General features: G+C 38.4%; 1 protein-coding gene across 4 annotated transcripts in view; it reads left to right on the forward strand.

Moving 5' to 3' along the window:
- cicb (capicua transcriptional repressor b) overlaps window positions 1–18,245 on the forward strand; it is a 63,000-nt gene that overhangs the window by 15,021 nt on the left and 29,734 nt on the right. The gene's annotated exons all lie outside the window — the stretch shown is intronic.

An 18,245-nucleotide genomic window follows, 5' to 3' on the forward strand; every position in this document is an offset into this window, starting at 1 on the left:
AAAATGTACAATACTAGAAAGAAAAAAATAATGAATAAACGTGAAAAGCAAAAAAAAAACATTTTATTTTAATTTATTTTGGAACTTTTGCTAAACTCTCCTGTAAATACTTATTAAATACATTTTCTTTTGCAATTTCCTTAGCCCGTTTTAAATAATACAGTACTGCAATTTAAATCCCAAATTATTTGAAATGTATTCTTGAAAAATAAAATAAAAACATGGGTAAAAAAATTCGAGTTTTGGGGGGGATTTTTTGTGCATTGTTGCTGTAACTATATATTAAAAAAACGTTTGTATTGCAACTTTAAGTTCCATATTTTCCTCACTATAAGGCGCACTTAAAAGAGTTTTTCAAAATCTGACCATGCGCCTTATAATACAGTGCGCCTTATACATGGATAATTATTGAGTCGCAACAGGTCTCGCAATTACGGTAAGCAGCCGCAGACTCGATGTACCCCTGTAGAAGTACTGCCAAGTGCTGTTGTATTCAAAACACTCACGGATGTAAGGGAACGGTTGTGTATATGATTGATGCAAGACGAGGTCTTTGGTGACCTACACCGGAATTATATTTTTCGGGTATCTTAATTTAGACTGATCGTGATATTTCTGTGATGAGTATAGTTTTAAATGGAAAGCATATTTTGAATGCCAAGTGCTGAAACGTTCCAATTATATGTGGCATGACGTATTTCAGTAGTTCAGGGTGTCCCCTGCCCACTGCCCGATGATTGCTGGGATGGGCTCCAGCACCCCCGCGACCCTACTGAGGATAAGCGGTGCAGCTAATGAGATGAGATGAGATGACGAATTTCAGTGACTGATGACATCGCACAGACACTCTCTACACTCTGACGGCCGTCGTTAAGGGGTTATTAAAGTTTGACTGACCAAGCTGATTGTTCAGTTGACGTTCCTATTGTAGCGCCTTGTAGTCAGGTCGCCTTTTGTGTGGAAAATATATGACAAAAGACTATTTTTGGGGGTGCCCCTTATAATCTGATGCGCCTTATAGCATTAGGGGTTGGAATTGGGGGGTTTGGTCAGCTAATAACTCCCAACACCTCAGTTGGGTTGAGTGAGGGGGCTGGGAATCCCCTCCTCTGAATCAATCTCCCAAAAAGAGTCAGAAATGACTCTAGCCACCTCCCACTAGGGAGATATATGGCTGTGGTATACATATATATATATATATATATATATATATATATATATATATATATATTTACAGTAATATTACAATTTAACTTAACTGATTTAAAATAATTGCATTATGCTTCAAGAAAAACTAAAACCCAAATTTTATCATTCACATTATTCCTTCATTGCTCCTGCAATGTTAGGATTCTTTCCTGGTACAATTTTGTGATGAAATATTGACCACTTTTGTATTATTACAAATGTATCCCTGGTAACATTGTAATGTTTAAATTTTAACGCTTCTATTTTGTTCTCATATCATGACAAATTTACAGAACAACTTTACCATCAGAACATTACCATCCTTCCAATGAGACTTTTTATAAAACCACTATTTTTATTATTTTATTCAAACTGTGATAGGGCGGACATTTATTTACAGTAGACCCCCAGGATTTTAAATTAATCTGTGTAAAATAGTGTAAAATATAGTATAGTGTAAAATACAAAACTAAGCTAGTTAGATAATGTTTTTGTAACCCCGTTTCACAGATTAAAAACATTAAAATAACAAAACAGTATATAGTGCTAGATGTGTTATATATGTGTATATATCAAAAATACATTATGAATGAATATACACGTATATGTATGTATATAGGCAGTGGTTAGCGCATGTGCCGCACAGTTCTGAGGTCATGAGATCGAACCTTCCTGTGTGGAGTTTGCATGTTCTTCCCGTGTTTGCCTGGGTTTCCTCCGGGCACTCCGGGTTCCTCCCACATTCCAAAAACATGCATGTCAGGTGAATTGGCCTAATCCAAATTGTCTCTAGGTGTGAATGAGCGAGTGAGTTGACTGTCTCTGTGTGCCCTGCGACTGGCTGGTCACCGGTTCAGGGTGTCCCCTGCCCACTGCCCGAAGACATCTGGGATGGTCTCCAGCACCCCCGCGACCCCTACTGAGGATAAGCGGTGCAGATAATGGATGGATGGATGGATGGATGTCCATACCGGAGCCATATCCCCCAATAGGAAGGTGGCTAGAGTCAAGAACGCACTCACATTATTGACACTATTAGGGACATTGATACAGAGGAATGGAGTCGCGGGCTGATGCATACAGCGGAGGAGGAGACGGCGCGTTATAAAATAAACTGATTTCAATTTATGAGGACAGCCATTCCCTTTGAAGATATCCTTGCTTTATTTGTCTCCTCGTTTTTATGAATAATCCAATCGTAGATGCCGCGGCCATGCAACTTAGCATTCCTTTGCCTTCTTTGAATTTCTTGATCATCACGAGTTTCATTTCCATAGTTAACAATCTTCTGATTGTACTTTTAGCGTCACTGTGGGCCCTGCACCCATAGCAAATAATACAGTATTGTATAAGTGCTGCGTATTAAAAATTAAACTCATTTGAAAACTTGCACTTGCAAGGATTGTCAGGCTCAGTATTCAATAGTAACAAAGTGATTCATTTTCAGTGCTTTTATTTGTTATCTGACTGATAACTAGGACATCATATTTTGATATTATCTGTTTAATAAATATCGGTCCAATAAAGACCATGCATCCCTGGTAAAAAGTCAAGCACGAGAATAATTGTAGTACATGTTTTCACCCAAATGAAAATAAAAATCAATTTAGCAGGATCTATGAAGTAGACGCTCTTAATTTGCTTCAGTAAGTCACATAAAAAGATGTTTTTAGAATGAATCGACCGGCGAGATAAGATCATCAAAAAATTTGATGGCTGACACAAGCGTAGAATAAGAGATAGACAGAGAGAAGTCCACAGCTCAGAGGAATAAATAAATAAATAAATTCTACGCACAAGTCACTATTTTGCTCACGCATGACCGACAGGTTTATTTCGCTTGCAGGTTTGTTTTATTAGTGACTCAAAAGTGAAACAATGCGTGGGCAGGTACAGCACAGGAAATACCGAGGCAGCTTGATATCTAAATAGGTGTGTTTATTATGTGCCTGTTCGCTCTGTTTTGTCCTCAATTATTTTGGAGATTTGTCATTTGTGGGTCTACAGAATAGACAATACAGTGCAATAAATCCACTAGAAGTATTGCTTTTAAACCATTAATGTTTGGTTTATAGTGACCTCTCGTTGTGTAAGAAGACTATATTGATTTAGATGAAACACTATTGATTCAAAATCATTTAAGCTTTAGAAATTTGTAATTATTGAAGACACCTCTAAGAAACTGACATGTTAGGCTGCCTTCTTACTCAAACAACCATTTTGTGAATCTAGCTTTTTTTGTGTGCCTTTAGCACTTGACAGAGACTTACCGCAAAAACCAGAGCCCTGCTTGCAACACTCCTGTCATTCAGGCATCTTCCACCTTTTTTACCCCTGTTTCCTTCACTAGCCACTTATATTAGCAACTTGTCTGCAGGTTATGGCTCACTACCATTGTTACTGATAGCGGCTCTTTGTATATAAAGCTTGCTTCTTCGTTCAATTTTCAACTGCTTCCTACAGTTTCCTCCTATAGCCACTTCTGTATGCCACTCGGGTGCAGATTATGGCTTGAAGCTAGCTGCTATTGTTTGCTGCTCTGTTTAAACAAAGCTTGCTTCGTGTGCTAGTTTTCATAAATTTTCCCACTTTTTACTTCTCTATCTACACATGTTAGTGACGTGACTGCAGGCCGCTATTGTTATTGTTAGCTGCTCTGAGTCAAGAAAGCTTGCTTCGTTTTTAGTTTTCAACACAGTTTCCTTCTCTAGCGATTCATGTTAGACACTTGGCTGCAGGCTATGGCTCGCCACTAGCCCCTATTGTTAGCTGCTCCACGTAAATAAAACCAGCCTATTCTTCTAGTTTTCGACTAATGTTTTCCCACTCTTTAGCCACTCTTGTCAGCCACTTGGCTGCAGGCTATCGCTCACTGCTATCTGCTATTGTTAGCTGCTCCTTCACTCGCCTTCAACAGCTGCTCATGCAGGAGTACATAGCTGAGTTCTGTGATTTTTAGGTTTCGGCACATGACAAATTTTGCTATGCTCTTGCAATCTTTGACTGGCCATTTTAGAAGCTTCTCTCACTAACCACTAAAGTCACTTACACCAATGCTGACCAACTCCAGCTATTGGATCTTTTCAGCTGCCTCAGATGTATTCAAGTAAAATCAAGCTTTGAATATTGATAATTACCATTGACAACAAAAAAACAAACATTGTAATCCGAGCTAAAAAAACATTGATCCTATGTTAAGGAAATTTTGAGAACTCACACAATTTTTTACCAAACAGTAGACCTCGGGATATGGAACTAACCAATTGATTTTTTTTGACTCATGAACGCGAAACACCACTCACATGTGCAGTTTGCATCCAGGGTTGTTTTATATGCAAAAACGTGGCTAATGGCATTATTGTATTATAAAGAGATACAGTAACTCCCCGGGATACTCGCTTTATGATGTTTTCACATAAGGGTCTGGAATGAGATGATTTTTTTTCGGCCCCTCTTTACAGTAATTTCCCCACTATGTGACATCAACAACCAATAATTTAGTGTGCCCAAAACCTTGCGAAACTCAAACTCTGTGGTGTTTGTGTGTGGTCGAGTAATGTAGTAATGTTAGATGCCCGTTTGCTGTTGGCTGACGTCCAATCAAAAATAATGGTCTGCTATTGGTTTGCATCCCGGCATCATTGAAATATCAATATGCTATTTGCTGAACTACCTCCCACAACGCCTGACTATTTCTCTATTCATTCAATTCAAATTATTTGTGCTTCGTGAAGACTCAGCAAGCCAGTGATCCTTTTTTTCTGGTACCGTATTTATTTGCTATGGGTCCAAAGTTTTCACTGCTGCTAAAGGGAGAAGCAAAACTTGATAATCATGGACACAAAGCTTGCAATTATCTGGCAATACTAAAAAAGCACACCAATTGCGACCCTCACTCAATTGCATGGCCGTAATCAATCAAGAATTGCATCCACCCACTAACTCCCCTGTACTACCTCAAGTCATGTCACACCAAATATAAATACAATTTATTTTTCCTTTACATGCATATTTATTTTTAATGTTATTTCATCACATATACGTATTCTCCAAGTAAGTATTAATTACTTTTTATCCGAGAAGATAATTGGCGTAGGTTTCTATTCCCGGCTATTAGGCAATTTCACTTTGTGATCCCTACCTCAGAATGGATTAATGTCATATCCTTGGGGTGTATTACCATAATATTTTTTAACACAATTTATTTCAACATTTTTTCAACTTTTTATACACTTTACAATCATTCTCCAGCTTCCAGCATTCACACAAAATGAAAAACCCCTAGTCAAGCTTAGTAGACTTTCATGTGTGTTTTTCACTAAAATAAAGATAGTAAATCGAGGCCCCTAACTACCCAGAGTCATCTTAGAATACTGCCATGAAGCGGAGTGTCCCGCGTTGAGCTAGCGTGTAGCGCCGCTGTCATTTTCTGTGTACGCCCGCGCCTCACACTTCCTTTTATGCGGCTGAAAGGATACCCGATGGATGAATAGCGTCTTTTTGTGCATGAACATGCACGCCTGCCCGTGTGCATGCACATTTATTTTTATGGGTCTGTCAGACGTGGGTGTATTTATAGAATTCCCTCAGTTTTTGCTGTCAATAGGGACCAGAACCACGCGCGAAAAGTGAAAATCTGCGAAGTAGCATTGCATTTTCATAAAAGCCCCCAAATGGTTAAACTTACCTCGAGATGACATCATTACCGACTGAGAGTTAAAAAAAAAACAATTATAGATCTACAAATAATAACAAACAATTTGAAATAGAAGTTAAATGAATTGTTTTATTAAAACGATGGGTTATTTTTTTTTGACTCATCATTGCATAAATACAGTAATTTCTGTAAAACCTCATGCATAACACACACACAAACTTCAGGTAAGAAAAAAAAGCACGCTATACACAAATGAATACAGTAGTTTTGCTACTTTTTAAAATCTTTTTTTAATGAAAAAAGTTTATTTCACGGTCTAAGATCCTTTAATCGCCAGGGTTTTAGGGGTACCATTTCCTGTGATGTGTCATGGGCAAGTGCAACTTGGCGGGGCCCATCCCTTTACAGGCAGTTTTCTTTTTGGGGGGAAGAGGTTTTGCTCCCCCACATGAAACAGATACTACTGGTTTGCATGGTTACCAGTAGCAGAGAAAGCCTCCTGATCTGACTCAGATACATCACCTTCATCATTTGGTCGCCATTGTTTTTCATTATCAGATTGTACAATACACATTGTAAAATGTTGATTTCACTAAGCGCTAAATCCTACACACTGTCCCTTTAAAATGACTGATGACACTTATATTTTATCAGATGGGCAGAGTCGAAAAGCACAAAAGGTGGCATGGCCCACATGTTGTGGCATTGCCCAGAGAAAGTCCGGTAAGCGGCCATGCTGTCGTCCCATATGATCGATCGCCTGTCTTGTTTGTCACGCCGCCGGTCACGTGACCCGTTCCAGCACTTGCGATTGGTCGGACAGAGATAATATGGCACAGCAGATTTCTCAAAGATTCAGCCCACTCAGATATCACCGACTGTCCTTAAGCTTATTTTTATTCCAGAAAAAAACATCAGTTCTATTTTCATCCACAATTAGATATCACAGTCAAAGTCTTTTTAAAAAGAATAATTCTAAACATTTGTTAGAATTCTTCCTAAGGAGAGGATACATTGAAAAAATGGCCCCTATGTAAAAAGTAGTAACTGTTTTTTTCATACAGTTACCCATAGCCCATAACGTCCTGCATTTCTAGACTGATAACATTATTGATGAACAATACCTAAATATTCCTATCTTATATTTTTGTTTCTCCAATAAAAGGATTATCAACACATCCAAAATGTATTTAATAGGGCAGATAACAAATTACTTTTCTCATTTGAAAATATATTTATGATTAATATTTGAAAAAAATAATACTTACAATCTTTTATCTTCTCTATCAGGCAAATTGCTTATTTCAAGTCTTTTTTAAAGGAAAATACAAGGTGTAAATCATATATATATATATATATATATATATATATATGTATATATATATATATATATATATATATATATATATATATATATATGTGTGTGTGTGTGTGTGTGTGTTTGGGTTTTTAAGCTATTTTTTTTATTTCTATTTATGTTTGTATAACGTGTGTTTGTGAGAGGAGAGAAACAATCGCTGAGTGGCGGCCAGGATCCACGCGTGATAGCCCAAACGGCTGTTGCCACGGCAACAAAGAAAACATTTCCACCGGAGCCAATGAAACAGTAACAAAACTCGAATACAGTCAATAGCATCACGTGTGCCAATTCGTGTGAGAATCCGATCACACTGACTCACAACGACATACATTCTCAGGGTCCAATTGCAGTGTACGCATCATTTTCTTTCTTTTATCTTCATTTTATTTATTCACGCTTAAATATTATATGGCTCAAGGAGAACTCAATATAAATCAAAACAACATCTGATTTGAGAAAGGTTCCTCGCCACTGGTTTAAATGATTTATTATTTCTTCCACAGTCATTAGATAAAGTATTGTTAATATGAATCTTATCGTGGAATAAGCTAGGTAACCTTATCTTCTCTGTTCTTCTTTGTTCCTTTATCTTCTGGCTCATACCTCACTGTGAATGTGTAAAACTGGAGTTTCATGCCCAATTTCGTTGTCACAATATGTTAACCCATTTTGTAACAATGACAATAAAGGTATATTCTATTCTATTCTATATTCTAAGGATCCAAACTTCGGCGAGGAAGGTGAAAAATACCCCAATGGCCCCTGTAAAGACAGGTAGAAGTGTCCGATTAAGTCATCAATTGGTTTATTTAAAAAGGGAAAATGCAAGTTAACCAAAAAAGGTTAAAACAAATACAGTAGACCTGAAGGATACAACATTAATCCGTTCCGAGGTGGGATCACAAAGTTAAATTGATGTATAGCGGGTGGTAGAAAGCTATGCTTATTCGCCCTGAAATCCTCGTACCCCGATAAAATTCATAGCAAATTAGTACTCAGTAAGTAGTACTTATGGGTAATATATGTGCATATTATTAAATAATATCATAAATACTGTAGATATACATGGAATGGGAAAATTACATTTTACTTTTCTATGATGTAACTTGACTTGAGCTGGTGGGGTGGAGTAGCGGGTTGAGGCAGAGAGGGGCGGAGACAACGGTTTAAAATTAATACCTATTTTTAAAACCTCCCTTTGTGAGGACTATCATAACATTAGAAGATTTTATTTGCTTCCTTCTCATTTTTAACAATAGTCCCAATCGTGGATTGGTTACAGACATGCAACTTGACAAAGGGTGGCGATGTCTTTGCCTACTTCGTAATTATTTACAATTGCAAGCTTTGTTTCCATGGTTATCATGTTTTACTTCTCCCTTTAGCATCACTGTAAGCCTGGGATCCAAAGCCAATGAATACAGTACAAAAATACAGTATTGACTTGCAAACGTTTTGTGAAGCATGTGAGATTTTGAACTGAGTAAAGAGAAAGCTATTGTGGGAGGTAGTTCTGGCAATAGCATATCAGCATTTTCTCAATGATAAAAACTAATATTTTGACCAGCATCCTAAATGATGTTAAAGAATGGTAGATAGGCATCTTAGAGACCTAAATACACAAACACGGCAAAGTTTCATAGTTATTGTTTATGCGTAGGCTAAATAATTTGTTGTTCATGTCTTATAGTGGGGAAAATGCTGTACTATGGGGCCTCAAAACACTGTAAAGAGAACGTTATAGGGTGGGGACGATGTCCCGGGAGTTTTGTTCTGAGGCCCCTTGTATCTTGCCAGCTGCCCTCTGGCACCATGCTGCCCCCTTAAGGTCACCCTTGGTAATACACAATATACTTAGTTTCAGGGCAATCTTCATTTGCTGCCAGAAATACTTTTTAAGCATTTTCTGCTAAACGACTGCTTTTTCCGTGTGATTTCTGCTCTCCATCTATAACTGCTTGGCGGAACATTTTCGACTGCGCAATAAATATTTTTTGTCACGTTCTCCTAAAATGGCAGTTTCTTTTTGGTGTCGCACACTTTTTGCCGTTTTTTTTTAACCCTTCGCTAAATCGCATTGCAGCCCCACCACCCATCTTCTCACGCTCCTCTCATCCTGGTCTACCCAGATACGGATACCCGGGAATAACATCCTGGCTCCCCCCTCCCGTCTGCAGCCTGCATTTTTTACGTAACATTTTAAAGCCCCTGCACATCCTCACCGGCCTTGGCAACAAGCACATCTGGATATAATGCCCCCTTTCAAAGTAATATAGACTTTTGCCCCAAAAATGTGTTTGGAGATACCGACGTTTTCTGGAATCATTTAATTTGCAAAACTGATAGGAATCATCCTTTGAAAGTTTGTAGGTCTTATTGTAACTCCCCCCCAAAAAACACCATTTTATCCTTTATTTGCTCTGCGCAGTAAGTCTAATGTTTCAAATAAACATCCCGTTGACCATATATCTGCAGGCAAGTAGTGCCCCCTTATGGGAAACTCTTTGCATTGCATGTGCAGCACAGATTTATTTTATTTTATCTGGCTTTTCGGGGTCTCCTAACCCCCTACCTGCTCCCTTTATTTTCAAACCTTGTAACTTTCTATTTATTGTTTTTTTTTTCTTTTTTTGAACTTACAACAAACAAAAGACATTACATGGGAAAACACTTCAGTGTTAAAAAAATATGTACCATGATCAAGTCATTTTTAAAGTCTTTGTTTCTTCTTTGTTGTTTGAAAGTGGTTTTCTTCCTTTTACCTAAGTCCATACCATTTTCCCATTTGACCTTGAATTGTGTATTCTCACTCGAAATGTTGTTTTCTCCATTACAAATCATTCTTACACAGTGCACACCCACTACTCCTAAGTGAGGAGCTCTTGTTTTCCCATATTCTTGTTATTATGTTTCTTATTGCTTTTGGAATAACTTTTACCAGGTACTCACCCTTTTTCTGCAACATTTTTTCCTTTAGATACCCCAAATAGGAATTTTCTGAGATGTCATTTTTACATTACAGCACAATATTTTCGTTAAAATTCTACCATTATTTTTACTGATAGTTGGTCAAACGTGTCTTTAAGTCGTTATGGTAATTCCAGCTCTTTTTAGAGAACTGTCTATTTTGGCTTGGCTCACTAAGAGTCAGGTCTTTCTTTTACCAAACAGCTCTTCAAATTAGTTTTATTGCTTCAATTGGTATAGTACCAATTATAATGTAACATTAGAATGAATAAATAAAAGGTATTAGGTAGTGCATTACTATAATAGTCTTTATTCATCAATCAAAACAAATTTTTGAACCCATTTGAACAGCTGCGGGCTGTGCATTTAACACCTAGGCCTTCAGTAGTCTTACATCTGAATCAATTAGACCCTCAATAACTTTCATGGCTATGAAACATTTCCTGCAGCTACAGATTTGACACATATATAAAAGCATTAGGAATAACCTCATAAAATTGAGATATTATTTAGGAATGCAAAGGCCTCTTGCTAATTAGCGGTTCAGTCATCACACTCCTTTGTGGGGAAAAAGGGATTAATTGGGAAAAAAGGCAGCCAAGATTCACGCCAATCGGCCAGCACGCTTGACTTGATATCTCCGATGCCAATTCATATCATTGCATATTTCATACTATATTATGACTGTACACCTGCCCTGTGTTTTTGCATCTCGCTGGCAAGAATTTGTCTTCCGCGCCTTTGTCTTGCTGCTGTACAGTGTTTCTATTTGTTTTCTCCCCCCCCCCTCTCTCTCTCTATCTCTCTCTCACTCTCTTTGAGAGAAAAAGAAAGAACTACTAAGAGAGAAAGAGAGATGGAAAGAGAAAGCAAGAAGGAGTGTGAAAAAGAAAATGAGAAAAAAGAGGGCAAAATAAGGGGAGTGAGAGAGATGAAAGATAGTGTCAGAGGAAGCAGGAAAGAAAGAGAGAGCAAGTGAAATAAAAATAAACCGAACGCCAGTGAAAAAGAAAGACAGAAAGAAAGAGAAATAGAAATAGAAAGGAAAAAAGAAATAGAGAGGGAGGAAGAGAGAGAAAGGGAGTGAGGGAGAGAGAGAAAAGGAGATTAAGAGAGACACAGGAATAACCTACAGTTGAGTTGGAAGCGGCGTCCGGCTTTGGCGTCATCAAGTGGACATATTTAAAAGCGCAGGTTGTTGTTTGGTTCTTTCTTGTTTTCTCTTGCGCTGCTTCGTGGGCCGGATTGAATCTGTTGGCGGTCCTGATCCTGCCCACGGGCCTAATCTTTGACAACACTGCAATAAGGGACGCGGGGTCCCCAAAAGGACCAGGTCCAATTCGCCAGATTTCGGGTGATGCGGCGGCTGGCTGTTGCCACGGTAACTGTGAAGGACCGGGAGTTATAATTGGACCGGGTAAACGGCGGGAGGCGGGAGAATGATGGAGGAGAGAAACCAGATTGGACGGGAGGTGGCACCTCCGAGGTAACGAGTGGGAGACAAATTATTTTTCCTCTTTTGTCACGTGGCACAGGCACATGTTGGCCTTGTGAGGAGAACAGAAATGCTTGAACACTACACAATACTGCGTACCTGTCAACCTCAGCCAGTTGCTCCTCTCATTTATGATTGCAGGTCTCCATATTAAGCGATAATGAACCTTACAGACACGACGCGGCACCTATTTACTTTTAGCAAGAGAGACTATGTAGAATAAACAAAAGGTCGTTTGTGTAGAGAATTCTAATGTACGATTCCTGACCAACAACATTATACAACGTACACAATCTGGAAAGAAGATCAAATCCGAGAAAAACATAAGTTGACAAGTGTGTTAATAGCACAACGATGGATGATCATGTTGGCCAGAAACTCCCTAGTGTTAGGGGTGAGAATTCGAGTACAGTTGAGATGATTTAGGCCTAATTTATATTTTTTTTGCTCGATTTATCAGTATCAGCGTGAATAAGCTGTGGTCATATTCCTTAAAGCCCCAGTGTGTATTATATTGCGACGCCTAGTGGTGTAAAAAGACCTACTTGATTTAAATTTAAAACTATTAAGTCAAATAATAAGCAAAAACATGTACTATCTCATAAACATGATTTTAGGTTGAGACACCTGTGATTATATTACAAATCTTGAAGACGCTGACATGTTTGGCCATCATCTTCCTACTACAAAAGCCAGACTACAATTTTGTAAAGCTAGCTTGTCAAGGCCGTACTTTTAGCACTTAAGCTGATCCCGAAATGTGATTCTGCCAAGTCCTGTGACCCAGGCATTCCTGACTTTTTCCACTGTTTCATTCTCCAGCCACCCCTGTTAGCCACTTGGTTGCAGGGCATGGCTCACTGCTGGCAGCTGTTATTATATTTAGCTGCTCCTTCTTCATCCTTTAATGTCACTTGCCTTCTACAGCCGAGCCTATTTGATAGTCGCAAAGTTCTATAATTTAGGCAAATTCACCTTTTTATCCGTTTACTTCTTTAGCCACTCATGTTGGCCACCAATTTGTACCTAAAACTTCTTTTAAAAGGGGAAAAAAGTTGTTATACGACCAAAGTCAAAGAATAGAGAAGGAGCAACAAGTTGTATACACGCATGTGAGGAAAAAATGAAATTTTCTTTACTTTTGGTGTGACTTGACTTGAGGTGGTGGAGTGAAGTAGCAGGTGGATGCAGAAAGGGAAGAGGCAGTAAGTTTTACTTCTAAGGATTTGCAGTCTTAAAAAAAAAAAGTTCAGATTGTCAAACTGTTGCGGCCATGCAATCTATTGAGGTTAGGGATTCGTATGCTTCCTTAGTATTTCTTATTGATTGTGGGCTTCATTTCTATGCTTATCATGTTTTTGCCTCTCCTTTTAGCATCACTGCAAGAAATGAGATCGATATGCCATGAACATAGTAAAAAAATACAGTATTGTATTGCCGACTTGAAAAGTCTTCACGATGCACAAGAGATTCCGATTTAAATGAAGAGACGGAAAGGCATTGTGAGGAGGCGTTCAGCAAATAGCATATTGGCCTTTTTATGATACTGTAACCCATACCAGTAGCATAAAAGTATTTTATAAGATGTTAACCAATAGATAACAAGCTTCTTGAATATGCAACTTGTTTAAATATTGAGTTTTTGTGCACCCAAAATATTTGTTGTTGATGTCAGATAGTGGAGTAAAAAATCTCCTTATTTCAAACTATTAAGTGAAAACTTCATGAGGCGGAGGCGCTTTAACTCGTGGGGTCTCCTGTATGGATTATTTTATTATTTATTCAACTGTCATGAGCATAAGAGTTTTTTTATAACTACATCTGTAGGAATGCACGTATTAATTATATATCATCACTATTTTAACATATTTTATGATTTGGCACATTTTTACCTTTGTAAGGCCTTTCATTCATGAGATTGTAGGAAGGGTTCTCTAACGTGGTGCTCAGGGGCACCAGGTGGCCCACTAAGAACACCTGGGTAGCCTGCGGACAGGCTCTGGAAAGAGCTCACCAGGGATGTGTCATTGGGATTTTCTTGTAAATTTGATTTCCAACTTACATGATGTTTCAGTGCTTGATTTAACTTCTAATAATGACAACCTAGTTTAACATAGTAACAACATAACAGCTAAAACTTTTAATTTAGAAATGTAGATAAAATGGTAGCCTTTCTCCCAAAAGTATCTATCTCTCCGTTTAACCCCTTAAAATTCCTGTAAAATACGCCTAAGATCCCAATCCAAGATCACCCAAAGTATATTGAAAGCTGTTCTCGAACAGTTTGGAGGATATGGGTGTTTTTGCTCTCCTTTCAAAGGTAAGACTCTGACATTCTGTCCCAAATTAAAAAAAATCACTGCAAGTGCTACCAACATTAAGTAATCTCAGTTAGAACACACAGAAATAGGTTTTATTCCCGCCTAAAAAAATTGCAATCAATTGCCTGCAGATGAATGTAGAATGCTCATCTTAGCAGGAAAACAGGTCAGACGATAGCTTGAAGCCTTACCTGGTACCTTGTTAAAATTGATCACAATCTGAAAAACTAAACATTGTATTCAATGGGCAGCACGGCAGTGGTTAGCGCATGTGAGGCACAGTTCTAAAGTCACAAGATTGAACATCCTGTGTAGAGTTTGCATGTTTTCCCTGTGCTTGCGTGGGTGTCCTCCGGGCACTCCGGTTTCCTCCTACATTCCAGGTGTGAGTGAGCAAGTGAGTTGTACGTCTCTGTGTGCCCTGCGACTGGATGGCAACCAGTTCAGGGTGTCCCCTGCCAACTGCCCGAAGATAGCTGGGACCCTACTTAGGATAAGCGGTGCAGATAATGGGTGGATGGATGAATGTATTTAATGGTAGGTCTAGCTGTCTAAAACCTCTGCAACTGTGCATTTTGAAAGAGTTGGTAATATTTTACTTCTCATTTCATAAGTCAACTAATGATGACACTTGCGCGTGATGATCGCGCAAAAAATGCATCGCAGGTTGCATTTATGCACGTTCATTTTCTTATCTGATTTTAATTCACCGCCGGAAAAGGGCCTAAAAGTATGTTGGTAATTTCATGTGTCCATCATTATTTGAATCGGTCACTGTTGGCTGAGAATTTTTTAAGCCGAAGTAGGTCTTGACGTTTTGTTTTGTTTTGTTTTTTGTTTTTTTTCAATTCAGGCCTTCATAGGCTTATCTGGGCTGTAGTCCGTTAAAAAAGCCTGCTATTGGCCAAGAATGGTGTCATTTAAAAGGAAAGAGACTAATGGCCATATTGTGAATAATTTTATGAGGTTGTTTATTTGTAAATGTAAATAATGTGGCAAAACGAATGGATAAAAACGTTCTGTCCGACGATGCTGCAATACTTTTAGGCGATTTTTTTTTTAATCTGTTGGCATTATTGTGTGTTTTGGGGGGGATTTTTTTGCTTGGTTGGATTCTTTAGACTGTCCTGGATGTAACAAAGCATTTTTTGCGGCCATTCAACTCCTTTGATGAATTTCAGGGGACGTAGCTACGCTAGCTTTATAGTTTATAGACTGATTGTGATGTTTCTCTGATGAGTACATTTTGAAATTTCGTATCTTGAATCCCAAGAGTTTAAACTTTCCAATGATATGCGGCGTGACGTTTTCAGTGACTGGTGACAGAAACGTATTTGTTTATCAACCGTCCGGCTGCCCGCCAGCGGGCTGTAGGAATTTTAAGGAGTTAAAAAACAATGGAGACCTCTTATTTAAGGTAACATGGAGTGTAATGGATTCAAGAACAACTTCCTGTAGCCACGCTAAAAAAACTAATTTGATTAATTATACTAATAAAACACTGGTGTTCAGTTTGGTAACGAAAGGGTTAAGCGCTTTTACGACCGCGGGAAATCTGCCAGATTCTCTCCCAGCATCTCTTCTCATATCTCAAAGTGTGGATGGGCTGAGTGTAATGGAGACCCCTCCCAGTATTGTATTTGTCTGGATGTGCTCGTTCAGCATGACTCATGCATCCCGCTTGCGAAACATGTCCAAGCTTTTGTTCTCACAACACTTGTCGTATTGTTCTTTGCCTTCCTCCGTTTCAGGGAACTTGTGCTTTTACAAGTTTTTTGGGGGTTTTTTTTCGTCTGCTCCTCCTCCGTCCTTGCCTCCCCCTGGTGAAAATTACTCCCTGGTCTATTTTTACCCTCCACTCATGGAGCGTTTCGGCAGTTTCCTTCTCTTTCAAGCGGCCCCCTCATGTTGCCCTCTCCCAGCCCTTGTGCAAACTTGTTGCATCAGAATTTCTGATCCTTGGTTTGGGAAGTGTACTTTTATTAACACGGGTTCGTTTTTACTTATTACTTGTTTTATGGGAAATAATGTTATTTGTGGGTGTGATTTATATATTTTTTTACATTTTACACAACTTATTGTAATGATACGTGTACACTCTATTTATAATGGGCACCCCTAATTTTTGATTAAAACATCTATTTAAAAAAAAAATCTGTTTCACTTTTTTCAACACAAACTAAGTCTTGTGAGTGTGGGTGTGAATGGGTAAGTGTGAAGCACATTGTAAAGCGCTTTGGGAGGTCTTCATTGACTTGAAAAGCACTATATAAATGCAGACCATTTACCATTTGTAAGTGACAAATGTTGTTGAATACGTACAGTCCAGATTAGAATAATTTATTGACAACATAGACTAAAACACAAAATCAACATAAGATTTCAATGTATTTATTTAACGTTCCTGAAAGTCAGAATCATCATCAGATACAAAATCGTTTCCCTCATTGTGCTATTTGCATTTATTTATAGCTTTCGGATGCTGTGAATAAAAATTGTGTTATAATTAAATGAAATTGAATGCCTTTTCATATGTTATCTATATATCGAGTGGTTAGGATTTGGTGTTCTCACAGCTGCGCTCTGGGTTACATTACCGTTGCATCCAATGTCTTGCATTGGGGTCAGCGATATTTTTCACGTAAAGTCACATTTATTTATACAGCCCTTAATCACAAAATGTCTCAAAGGACTGCACAGGTTACAACGACACCGTCCCCTGATCTTAAACCAACATGCGGGCGAGGAAAAACTCAGAACCTCAGCACGTGGAAAGTAAGAAACCTTGCTAAGGGGCCCCAACTGATCAAACATTGCACAAATATTGTAAAACCTTGTGTATAACGAGGACACAAACTTTGAGGTTTGTTTTTTAGGTACAATAAAATAATATGCTTTATACACAAATACAATAAAAATCGTAACGTAGGATAATGTAAAATAATATGATAAGAGTCAGTTCCTTTCCCAGGGGCCATACCACCCTAAACAACAGACAAATATGTGTCTTGCCTGTATATAGAGAAAGTGTGTATTCATATTATATTTCTGTACTCTTCTTCTGGAAATATGTTCCTGAAAATGGCATTGAAAACTTTTCCATTGTACTATTTTTCTCTATGCCCCTAATAGTTAGGACTGTCTTCAAGCATTTGTATTTGCTTATTTATCCTAATTTTCTTGATTTATCATTTTTATTTTCTTTAAAGTAATGTTACTTGTTCATCCTGGAGTGTCGCGTCTAATCTTGTTTGTAAACAATGTTCGCTGTTTTGTTATCTATAACATTAAAGACAATTCTAATTATCTTTATTTATTTCATAAGGAATATGTTTTGTGGGTGTGATTTAGATGTATAATAAGAACTAGAATTGTCTTTATTGTAATTGATAACAACATAGTATACATTGTTTACAACAAGATTAGATGTATCATTTCAGGGTAGACGTGTAATAAAAGGCTTCAAAGAAATAAACAAGATAAAAAATATTAGGGTAGATAGGCAAACTATTAGGTGCATTCAGTAAACTAGTGGGGCAGCACAGCGGCGCAGTGGTTAGCGCGTGTGCAGCACAGTTCTGAGGTCGTGGGAACCTCATGAGTGGGTTCAAATCCAGCTCCCGGCCTTACTGTGCGGAGTTTGTATGTTCTCCCCGTGCTTGCGTGGGTTTCCTCCCGGCACTCCGGTTTCCTCCCACATTCAAAAAACATGCATTTCAGGTGAATTGGCCAGTCCAAATTGTCCCTAGGTGTGACTGACCGAGTGAGTTGTCTGTCCCCGTGTGCCCTGCGATTGGCTGGCAACCAGTCCAGGGTGTCCCGATGATTGCTGGGATGGGCTCCAGCATCCCCGCGATCCTACTGAGGATAAGCGGTGCAGCTGATGAGTTGAGTGAGTAAACTAGTGACATTGGCAGCAGCATAGTTAGCGTGTTGCATTAGGAAGGTATTTCGTTTTGATTAAAAAATGTGCCTCCTTTTCTCATTGTTACTAGATCAGGTTCTTGTAATTCCTAAAAAATATATACTAATTATAAGAAAAGCTCTGAATGCATTATAAGAGCCGGCTGCTGATGCATTCATTCAAATTCCTCCTCCATAGCTAAGTGGGCCGGCTCCTGGGCTGAAAAGGGGTCCCAGTCCGGCCCTGTATATGATATAATTTATGTTTTAAAACGTGACAGCAGAAATCTCACAAATTGGAACGTTTGTAAAAGTAGGCGGGACTCTTATGAGTAACTGCAATCCAATTGGTTG

This window comes from Urocampus carinirostris, chromosome 2 (assembly GCF_059441175.1).
Source record: "Urocampus carinirostris isolate Australia breed hairy pipefish chromosome 2, RoL_Ucar_1.0, whole genome shotgun sequence".
NCBI lineage: Eukaryota > Metazoa > Chordata > Actinopteri > Syngnathiformes > Syngnathidae > Urocampus > Urocampus carinirostris.